The 11,649-nt window shown below is 47.3% G+C and overlaps 1 pseudogene; it reads right to left on the bottom strand.

Moving 5' to 3' along the window:
• Positions 1 to 1,636: 1,636 nt before the first annotated feature.
• On the bottom strand, positions 1,637 to 9,985 carry LOC141963255 (insulin receptor-like; annotated as a pseudogene).
• Positions 9,986 to 11,649: the final 1,664 nt, after the last annotated feature.

Here is an 11,649-nt window from a genome sequence, read left to right as displayed (position 1 = left end):
TGCCCTGTCACCCCCCGTTCTCACCCCAGCAACCGTCCTCGCCCAAGGCCGCCTCTCCTCCCCACTCCCCAGTGATCCCTCCCTCCCAAGCTCCTTGACCCCGCTGCTCTACCCATGGCCTCGCCTCCACCTCCTGACTCTGCTCTGGCCACCCCGCATCATCCTCCTCCCCCACAAATCCTCCCTCTTCCATGTCCTCTCCCTCAGACACAGCACCTGCCACAACCTCTTTCCCTTCAGATCCTCTCTCCTCCAGCCCTCCTCCAGGTCTTCCTCTCTCTCAGACACAGGACCAGCCACAACGTCCTTCCCTGCAAACACTCCCTCCTCAGTGTCATCTCCCCCAGACACCAGAATCGCCACAACATCCTTCCCTGCAAATCCTCCCTCGTCCAGGTCCTCCTCGCCCTCAGGCACACCTCCCAACATGTATTCCCTTCTGAATCCTCTCTCCTCCATGTCCTTCTCTTCATCAGAAAGCTCAATCGGTACTAGGTCTATCCCTGCAAATGCTCCTTGCTTCAGGTCCCCCTCTCCCGCTGACAGAGCACTCGGCACATCTTTCAATTCACATTCTCCTCCTCCAGGTCCTCTTCTCCTGCAGACAGAGCACTTGCCACATCATCCTCCCCTGAAAAACCTCCCTCCTTCATGTTCTCCTCTCCCTTAGACTCCTCTCCCTCAGAGTCCTCCTCATCACTCTCGGAAATGTCCTCAGCCACCCCCTGCCCCTCGGGCTCCATTCTGCCTTCCTCCCAGCCAAGCTCTTCCCCTGCCCCTGACAGCTCCTCCTCCCCAGGTCCCTGCTCTTCGAGTCCTGCCTCGCTCTCCATCCCCTCCACCAGAACTCCCTGTTCCCTGGGTGACACCTCTGTGCCAAACTCACTTTCTTTCCCTGTCCCCTGTCCTTTGGATCTCCCTCTGCCATGGCATTCTCCTCGGGTGCAGATTCCTCCACCACGGGCTGGCCTTCTGCCTGCAGCACAGCCACTGCTTCTTCCTCGGGCAGCAAATCTTCCACCCATTCCACTTCTCCTGCATCTTTGGTGCAAACTTCTTCCTCTTTGACAAAATCTGCCTCCTCAGGTGCTTGTGTCTCCCCTACCATCTGTCCTTCTTGTGCCACTTTTTCTGCTGCTCCCTGCACATCAAGTGTTCTTGTTCCTTCTGCCAAGAAAGTTCCATCTGGTGCTATTAAAAAATAATCAAAACAACAGTTTTATTGAGAATTGTGTTAGTGTTACGGCTGTTTTACAGGGTTATTATTAAAGATGCTATCTCTCCCAAGCAATGAGGGGACATCAGCATGGTGACAAGAAGAAAACTTGCTGTGCTGTTTCTCATCATGCACCTTTGCTCTGACTGTGTTTCTAGTGCTGCTGTTCTGGCATCTGGCATAACTAATTTAAGCCAAAATGCCAACGCATGACCATCATTCAACTCTGACAGCTCTGCCTGCCCTCCGGACTCTGCCCCCTTCCCTCACCTGCCCAGCAGGGAGCACAGGTGTAGCTATAAGCTTGACAGTAATGTTCAAAAGTTCAGAAACGGGTGGTGAATTGCTCATGTAAAATATGCACACGCAGGAAAAAGAATACTTGGCTATTCGTATAATGGCTTCCCATGGATTCCGTCATTACATCAGGGGGATAACGTAAGGTCGATTCCTGCCCGCTGGCAATTTCACGGGAATGCCCTCACTGAATTCGGCGCTGTGGGGTCTGTCCCGGGACAGGCCCCCCCCGGCAGCCTGTGCTGCTGCACCAGAGTTCTGTACAAACATGGCAGGTCCCGGTTCTTTAAGAACAGAGAAGTTTTGTGCCACCAAAAGGAACAAGAGCAAGGTCTTTCCCAAGCTACCTTTCCCAAACTGCGCAAAGGCTGTCTGTCTTGCCCCAAACCATCTCCCACTCCTTTTGATTTTACCCTTCTGCACTACTGCTGCACTCTGCAGTTACTGCTTTCTGCTGCTTGCTGGCGCAACCACCTGTGCAAGCAGAGCCCGTCTCTGGACAGCAGACAGAGAAGATTCCAGGCCTGGAGGACACTATCTGCCCGGCCTGTCTCTGCCAGCCGAGTGGAGCTCGTGTCTGGCTTGCCACAACCCTCCCCCTGGCCCCGCTGCTCCCCGCGCCCACCCCTCCCTTCCTGCCCTTCAGAGCCGGGCCCGACTCGCTCCCAGGTCTCCGCAGAGGGAAGTGGAAGGTGCACAAGGAGCCCAGGTGGCTGCAGACAGTGCAGGAGCCAGGAGGAGCAAGGACAGCCTGGGAAGAGAGTTTCCAGAGAGAAGGGAGGTTGGGGAAGGAGAGGAGAGAGCTCAGCAGGTTGCTTCCTCCCACCAGACCCCCCATCACTGAACACTGGACCACACTTCAAAATCAAAACCTCTGCATTTTGCAATACAAGCAATCATGCCTTCATCCAAGAAAAATCCTGCACCAGCTTTGTTCCTGATGTTTACTACTAGCTTTCTGTACCTGATCTTTTAGGTTTTTTCTTCTTTTATACATATATATATATATATATAAAAAAGTCAGTTATCCATCACTACCATACTTTTACACTGCTCACGCTGAAAATCCTACCTCATGAATCTGGGAGAGCTCAAGTCCACTACCAAAATCAGTAACATGAAATCATTCTAAACATTTCTAAGGGAAGTTTTGGTAAAATATGAAAACATCCCAAACTGTCATCCCAGCTCAGAGTAAATATTCCCATCTCCACAAAAGTACAGTGTCCAAACTGTCCAGCTGCTTATATTGGGCCGAGTCCAATGTAATGGATTCTGCTGGTCCCTTTAAAACAGACGTTTGGTTCACTTTGCCTGAAAGAAACCAAATGCTGTGTGGTGCATGGCATAGTCTACCTGTTTACCTGCTTCATTAGCAGAAAGAGCAGTTAATTTACTCTGGCTGCTGCTTGCAAAGTATTCCCTTCTGTAAAGTGAGGTCTTGCCTTGGGCAGAATGATAACGGCAACCGTGAGGTTGTTTCAGCATTAAAGTATTCCAAATGAGGCACCGTGGAACCTGAGAAGGTAACAACTAGGAGATTTGGGTCTTTCCAAAGACCACCTGCCTACGAAGCAACCACGTTTCAACCCAGATCCGGAGGGACAATTGCCACGGAAGTCGGGCTGCCCAGGAACTACATGGTCTCTACCTTGGGCTCTGCATCAGAAACACAGATCCCTGTGAAGACCAGCACATGAAAACCACCAGGCTTTGAAACTAAACGGTATCGACAGCTGTCTGCAGTCAGCTGATAAGACTAAGGCAGAAGCAGTTTCATCTGAGGAAGAATTACTGAGGAAAAAGACAAGACCTGACAGACCAGAGACGAGAGGAACCTCCAGCCTCCTGTATACACACTCCAGACGGAAGACAACACACCTTACAAGACTCTGCTCTTAGGCTACATAGAGGAAGGAGGTCAAAAGGCTCCCAGCTGACCAGAAAAAAAACCTTAGAATACCCTGGATTAATGTGACAAAGTACAAGACCGGGCATAACTAGCAGTGTAAAAACAATAGAGAGGGCCTGTTCCTGCCAGCTGTTAGACCCTTAGAGGATGGCAGAAGGAAATGGAAGAGCAGCAGTGCAGACTGAAGTCAGCTTTAACCTGTGGGTTTCTTCACTTTTCAGACTCGCTGCTGCTGGGGAGTGGAAGCTTAAGGTGACCTTCCAGTACGGCTCCCAGCAATGAACAGCTTGGGCTGCAGGGATCAGAAACGTTCTTGGAGGGAACCAAGACAAGCTGAAGGTTCCTCACTGCCAATCAGGCCAACTGCTCACCGGGAGATGAGCGACAAACGGGGCACAGCACGGAGATGGAGGCTGCAGCTCAGCTTCCCTCCTCATCTGCCAGTCCCACCCTGCCTGCCCCGGCAATGCACCTCCCCACGAGCCCCCGCGCTACCTGGAAGCAAAGGGAAACTCATTAGACTCCTGCCTCCCACAGCTGTTTTCTTGACTGGCAGCCAGTTTTTTCATGGCCTTCATTCTTTACCTAGGACCATTATAACTGTCAACAAAGCAGTTATTTACTGTAATACAGGTTAACTACACAGGACTACAGAAGCCAGCTAGTCACCACCCGATTTTATACAAGTTAGGACAGAAAAGAGCACATGCAGGATTTGATAGAGTAAAAAAGGAAAGGGAAAGGGCAAGCACTTCTATAAAAACACTTCCGATGAATCAGATTTCATCCCTACTCAACAGCCAACTCACCTTCACTGGCATCATACTCCCCGCTTGCTACAACCTCTTCTTCCACACCTGTACAGGAATCATCAGGTTCGGAATTCACGTGATCACCACGTCCAGCTGCCGTTGCTGTTTCCGCCTGGACTGACTGCAATCTTCAAGAACTATCACAAAGTTACAGAAGACGAAGCCAGAAAGAGAAGCCATTAAAAGGCGAAAGGGGAGCAGAAGTCATCCAGCTGCCTCAGCTTGGTTTAAAATTTGAAATGTTAGGGCAGACCCGATTGGAGCCACGTCAATCTTCACCAGCAATAATTTTATTTTAGGTAGATTAAAACCAAATGGAGAAAACCATTAAAAATCCAACGGAAAATTCATGCAGGGGCATCTACTGAACCACAGAGCAGCAATCTTCCACATTTTCACAAGCGGTGAGATTGCTTTTGTCAGGCAGTCTCAGGGGGTTTCACCACAGGAGCAACAATATTGTTTTATAGACATAAAATTGTTATTGTTCTATGAACACTTTGTTTTTTAAAAAAAATGTCTATGTTAAGCTCTCAGCTACAGTTCTGATGATTCCTCAGTTCCTCAACTTAAGTGGCTGAAGACCTATGCTTATCTAAAAATAAGTGGAGAAGTATTTTCTGCTCTGTAAATGCAGTGATTATGATGTTTCACAGTCAGGTCATACATCTGACAAAACAGACCTGACAATCTTTCGAAACACAGAGCCCAGGGCAGGGTGACAAACACCGCTGACAACAATTCTCTCTCTTGGGACTGGCAGTATCTCCTTTTCCCAAAGAGCACAGCAAGATCAGAAAACACACAGCAGGAGCCCACCCCAGGTAATCCCACGCTTCTGACAGACCACCCGTTGTGATCTGCCCAGACCCATCCTGCAACCGAACAACCCCGGAGGAGCACTCTGCACCTTTTGCTTTCTTCTGCATATGCAATTTTCTCCGATAAATTAGTTCTGCACTGCTAATGACAGCACCGGTTAGGAGAAATCCTCTCAGATGGGTCTCCTCGGGACAAAACCAGAACAGTGCCTGTCGGTCTCCTCTCAACACCGCCCTGAGAAGGACCCTTGGAGGCACAAGAAAGGACTGAAAACCAATTCTTTCATTGCTCTACACTTGGTTTCTTGACAATTCTTTATTTGCTATAAAATTTACCTCAATAACCCCCAGGTAGATGGGGACAAATCTCTATGCAATTTAGGAAGTCGTTCCTAGCTGTAATTTTTAGGATTCAATGATTTTTCCTGTCCTTCCTTGACCTGCACCATCCCTGAATCTCAGGTAGTCTCCTGGCAGCAGAGATGATGCAGGACTGGACTAAGAAGCAAACGCTGTTACCTACTTACCATTCGGACTATCTGTCTGTACTGGATGGAGGATCTCTGTGCAAGCCCAGAGCCATGAAACCGTGTGTGCTGGATGGAAGCACACAGGAACTGTGCTAATAAAGAACCACACTATTGTCTTAGGCCAGCTCAGGACCAGATTACTAGCTTGACACACTCCATCAATAGAGCATAAGATTCTGTCCTCTAGGTTTTTAAGGTTCGTTCTTCTTCAGTAGTCCTTGCTCCACTCATCTGAGTCTAGTGGTGAAAGTGCCTAAACTGAAGTTTCTTTCACACACGAGAGGGGTTCCAGAAGCAAACGTCTTTGAAGGCCTCAGCATTACTCATTGAACAGCACATTACTGAATGCAAACCAACAGCACATTAATTCTGAACGCAAACCAAAACAAAAGCAACACACAAGATGGTCAGAGTAACCCAGCAGAGCATCAAGCAGCAGCATTCCAATTGTTTATGCCACACAAGACTATCTTAGATGCACTGCAGTGAACTGAAAGCAATAGAAACAGAACCAAAACCTTCTGTTAAAATAAAGGAAATGCATTCTGCATCCCACAGCCGTGCAGAGGGGCTGTACTCCCCGCTCCCCTCGTCACTCTCAGGACCCTCCTCATCACTGTCCTCACTTCCAACACGCTGCTTTCCGATGGCCTGAGATCCTCCCCATTGTTCCCCTGCTGCTTGCATCCCGCTCCTTGTCTTCCTCAAGGAGACTTTCTCCTGACTCCGCCCATTTGAGCTCCCCAGGAACTTCAGGACTCTGACGCTGTACTGCTGTTGTATCTTCATCAACAATTCCAGCGTCTTCCCTCGCTGTGAGATCTGGGTTTGCCTTTTCCTCTTCATCTGCTTCAGCCTCAGAAAGGCTCGCTGCGATTTTTTGTATTATGTGCTCGGAAGATCTCGCGATGTACGGGAACAATAGAGGCGCATGAGAGATCTCATGATGTACGGGAAGAACAGGGAACTAAAGACCTCGCGATGTGCAGAAAGGCGTATATAAAGCGATTGCACGGTTAATAAAATTGAGCAAATAGCAACCACCATATTGCCGTTTGTGCTTTTGTTCCCGCGAAGGTTTTAACCTCCTGCAAGGGTTAGCTCTGATCTGAGCGCCACATGTCTGTGGATTGGCAGGTAGAAAAAGACAGCGAATGCCTTACCACAACACTGCAACAGCCTTCTAAGGGAAATAAAGCAAGGAGGTGATACAAGGAAATGATCACCTGCTTTGCAACTTCTTTACTTATAGCAACTTATATCGACTCCTGAATATTGCTTAATAATCCTGCTTGCCCTGACTGCTCTGTGAAAGCTTACCAAGGGCTACTGTGTTCAGCCCTGGGGGACACCACTCGTGACTGGCTGCCAACTGGATTTAACTCCCTTCACCACCACTCTTTGGGCCCGGCCAGCCAGCCAGTTTTTGACTCAGCAAAGCGTGTGCCTATCCAAGCCTCGAGCAGCCGGTTTCGCCAGGAGAATGCTGTGGGAAACGGTGTCAAAGGCCTTTCTACAGTCAAGGTAAACTCCATCCACAGCCTTTCCCTCATCCAGTAAACAGGTCGCCCTTCGTAGAAGGAGATCAGGTTTGTCAGGCAGGACCTGCCTTTCCTAAACCCATGCTGACTGGGCCTGAGCATCTGGGTGTCCCGCATGTGGTGTGTGATGGTATTCAGGTTGAGCTGCTCCATCAGCTTCCTGGGTACCGACATCAAGCTGACAGGCCTGTAATTTCCCGGATCATCCTTCCATCCTTCTTATAGATGGGCATCCTCTTCAAGTGGCCCAAATGCTTTCCTATACTTCCCACTTCCTTTTCATGAGGTTAATATTGTGCAACAAATTCTAGATTGCACTAATTGAGAGACACAGCTTCTGCTTTTATCGCATAAAGCAAGATAATAGATTAAAGAAAAAGTCCACCTACCAACCCGAAATGGCTCACAGTCTTAATAACTCAAATTTTCTGGTAGTCAACTCCCAAGATCAAGAAGTTTACAGACTCCTACAAAGGTTTCATTCAGGGGGAACAGGAGAACTTGAATTTCATCATATCCTCTAGGGAACAAAGCCTATATTTCAGATATCCATCTTCATATTCCAGGAATGCAGCCCTTCGGGATTCACTAAGGGCCTGTCCGATACTGCAGATCATTTTCCTGGTCACTTCTATTTGCCTGTTCCACTTTTTTTTTCCTATTACCTTACTCCACCTCCAGATGACGCAATATGCAAGTAAAAGGCTGAGCCCACCTTTACAATTAGATTGTCAAAAACATCAGACTGCTTCAAATGGGGTATAAACAGAGAAGAATGCAAGGACAATTGGCAGGAAATCCTGTTTCAGAGGGAATTGTTCCTTCCACAAGTGGACTGAGAGACATATAGCATTCTTATTACATTAAAAATAAACGTGGAAAAAAATGCAAAATATGAAAATCATCTTTGGCAGATCTAGACTGAGGTCTAGGACACGGCATTTCCAGCGTCTTTGTTGTCTGCATTCTTCAGCAAAGACACTCTCTGCATGAACACATTGCACTGAACCAAGAACTACATTTTTACGGCAATAAAACTAAGTATGTATGTACAAAATGTTATAAAAATGTCAGCTGCAAAAGTACAAAACCTTCGGAACACACTTGGCTGCCATAACAGCATCAGGCTAGACCCAAAAAGACTACATATTCTCTCCCTTCCGACCCAAAATGTAACATGAGTTGGCCTTAACTGAACAAATTTGCTTTTCACTAGAAATTGGCCACAAGCTGGCCCCCAGACAACCCCTTAATCCACAGAGCTACTCCCCCTGCTCCAAAAGCACAGCTAAAAAGAGGCATGCTAATACAGTTGAAGAACTGGAGTTCAGGGGTTGCAGCAGCAGCAGCTAAATTTCTGACCATACCTTCTCCCCTGAACAAAACCCCAGGTCAAAGCCCAGGTATTTCACCCTCCCCGGGACTCCTGCTGCGGGCAATCCCCACCCAGGTCCTCTCTCCTCCTTCTCCTTTTCCCTTCAGCTCTGACTTGGCTTCCAGCTTCTTGCTCTGTGCAAGCATTGCTCACTCACCCACAGGCCTTACACCTTCCTACACCAGTAATGCTTCGGTCAAAATGGAATTGCACCTGTACAGAGTTGGGCTTCTTCCATCAGACTTTTCTCTCCTGTTCTGTTGCTGCCTGCAGCAGCCTTTCAGTCAGTCTGGACTTTTAATCCCTTACCAAAACCTCAGCAGAGATACTAATACCACCTTAAATATGACACAAGGTACCAGATACACCCAGAGTCAGTTACACTTGTGAGCTTTAGGCAGTCCCTAACGTGGCAAAGAAACCAAAGACGACATTCTTGCATACTTTATTCACATAGGTGAAAACTGATAAAACAGCCCCAACCCATAGGCCCTCTCTTCACCTGAATCATGTTAATTTTGAGCCTTGCTTTTAGGAAGCTGTGCTTAAAGGTAGCAGGTTAATAGGCACCTATTATCCCACCAATAGGTCTGACAGGTTAAAAACTGACAGCAAAACCACAGCTGACATGCACCACGCCCCAGACTCACCTCTCTGACAGCCATCGTGGGTCCAGCAGCGTTCACTGAAAATGCCATTTATCACAGTAGGTGCACGGTTGCTCTTCCCTCTCACGGCTCCTGGACACACATCTCCACACTCTTCTTTGTCATCCTTGTTGGCCACAATGTAATTATCTTCTACAGAATCTAAAATCCTTGACCAGCCCATCGTGGACAAGTCACATGATTCATTGTTCTTCTCAATCCGCACAGAGCCTCGAGTAACGTCCATCAGGTTACAGAGGCCGATCTCCTGCAGGTGAACCATCTCAAGAATGACCAGCGCCGAGTTAAAAAACAGAGGAGTTCCTCCACTCGCAGTGAGGTTGGGAAAAGTCCCTTTAAACTCGTCAGGCCACGCACACAAAAAAGAAGCAACTAGTTTATAACCATAGTCAGTTTAGGAAAGCTGAGCTCACGGAAATCTTCAGGCTTGGTTTTAAACATCAGCAAGATTTGCAAGTGCAGTTCTCCAGCGTGTTCAGCCGGGTCAGACTGTTGTGACTGTCCGTGCTTCTGCAGACTGGAAGGCAAAGAACAATGTTATTCATTTATTTAATAAAATGTAATTCGTTTAGTTTTCTAAATACACATTTCTGTCCAACCGCACCATAACACATAGCTACACTCAGAACTCACGACCAGGACCCTTTCAGTAAAGCGTGCTTCAAGTGCTAAGAAATATCCTGTGGGGAACATTCCCTGGTGGAGGATTACAAAAGAAGACTGAAGGGGTATTTCCTAATTTTTTTCTGCCATCTTGGTTTGCTGGATGTTACCTCTATCACAACAGCCGTTGTAACACCAGTTCTTAGGCATCGTTTGCTGTTTACAGAAGTAAGAGATGTCTATGCAACAGAGTCTGCTTTCTTTAGATATTGCCAGTGGCACATCTACTCATCTCAGATTGTGCCATTAATGCCAGTGGATTAGAGGAAGTAGTTTAGAATGGCTGCAGGGAGGGGCAGAAAGGACAAGAACAATGGCTAGGAAATGGTAGTGCTGCGGCAGAGAGCGGAAGAACCTGGACGTACACACCTGCACGAGTACAGCCCACACTCTCGCCCAGACTTTGCTGACAGCAGTCATTTACTACACTAGTAGTAAAAGAATGCCCTAAGCATTCTTTTCAGATTAGGTGTTAGGGCTTTTTTGATATTATTTTCTCAAGGTTGCGAATCTCCCTGCCTTGACTATCCAGACAGCTTATTTAGTAGAACCAGAAACACCAAGACCGGCAAAGTGAACAATTACATGAAACATAAATTAGAAGGTAAACTGAATAACATGAATCCAGGCCCCAGCAAAAGGAAAAGACAGAAAGCAAAAGCTTTGAATAGGGAAATACTTTTCTAATCTCTCAGCACAGGTAAGAAACCAAGAAAGAAATTCAGGGGGCCATGCCTGTACAGCACAACCAAAGCCCCGGGGATAACCCTTTTCAACCCAAACTTCACAGAAATATACGGCTGGACCTTGAAGTTCAAGGGAGAAGCCTGTGGAAAGGCAAACCTGCTTGGCAACACAACACTGCAAAACAACCTGTCCTGTTCAGGGGAATGCTTTATTAATTATTTTTTTAAGACTGCGTCCACTTTAGGGATTCTCTTTTGGCTACAGCTGAGACAGCCCAGCCCTGCCCCTCTCCCCCCTAAGAATTTAAAGCACAGGATCGTTGCTCTGTTTGTCACTCTATGTAAAGCTCACCAACTATAAAATTATCATGCCACAGCTCCAAGAAATCACCCAGCAATAATCAGGCCGTACAAAATTGATGTGGACACAGATGTTTAATAGTGACAATTGTCTGGCTCCTCATGGTTTTACACAGACCACTGCTGTCTGGGATAAAAATAAGTTCTATGCAAATGCCTTCATGATTATTCAAAACTCTGCTCCCCTGCAATTAAAAAAAATAAATCTGGCAACACTAATACAGGATCTGAAGCAATCTTATTGCCCAGTGGGATTTTCTGTCACTAGACCCAAGTCGTTTCATAAATTGCTTTCTGGAAGAAGAAGCTAATGCACACAGGGCCTCGAAGAGCAACTTTTTCAAAGTGGGAAAGGAAATCTGATGACCAATTACCAGCAACCTCTTTGCCCCATGAAAAGCTGCAGCCAGACTGGAAGTAAGCCAGAAAGCTGTCTTGATGCACATCCCAACCGTGGGCTAAAAGAACTGGGAAGCAACAGATTCAGTTTAAGTACTCTAAATAGCTAATTGTCAATAATTAAGACAGGAATTTCCAAGGAAGCAAGTGTGTGACAGGGCAGGCCAGTGGTTTCTTCATGAAAGGAGAAACAACAGAAGGGCAAATAAAACTCAATCACTGAAATTCGATGTACAGGACACCGGTACAGCTAAAGCTACCTGATAAATGCAAAATCCAACATCTTGCTTCTTATTTACTGCTTGCTGAGCACACAGGCCACATACAGCAAGCTAAGGTGGTCCCACGGCCCAACGGCCGTGTCCCAGG

Source organism: Athene noctua, chromosome 8, assembly GCF_965140245.1.
Source record: "Athene noctua chromosome 8, bAthNoc1.hap1.1, whole genome shotgun sequence".
Taxonomy (NCBI): domain Eukaryota; kingdom Metazoa; phylum Chordata; class Aves; order Strigiformes; family Strigidae; genus Athene; species Athene noctua.
This window is presented reverse-complemented; position numbering and strand designations above follow the sequence as displayed.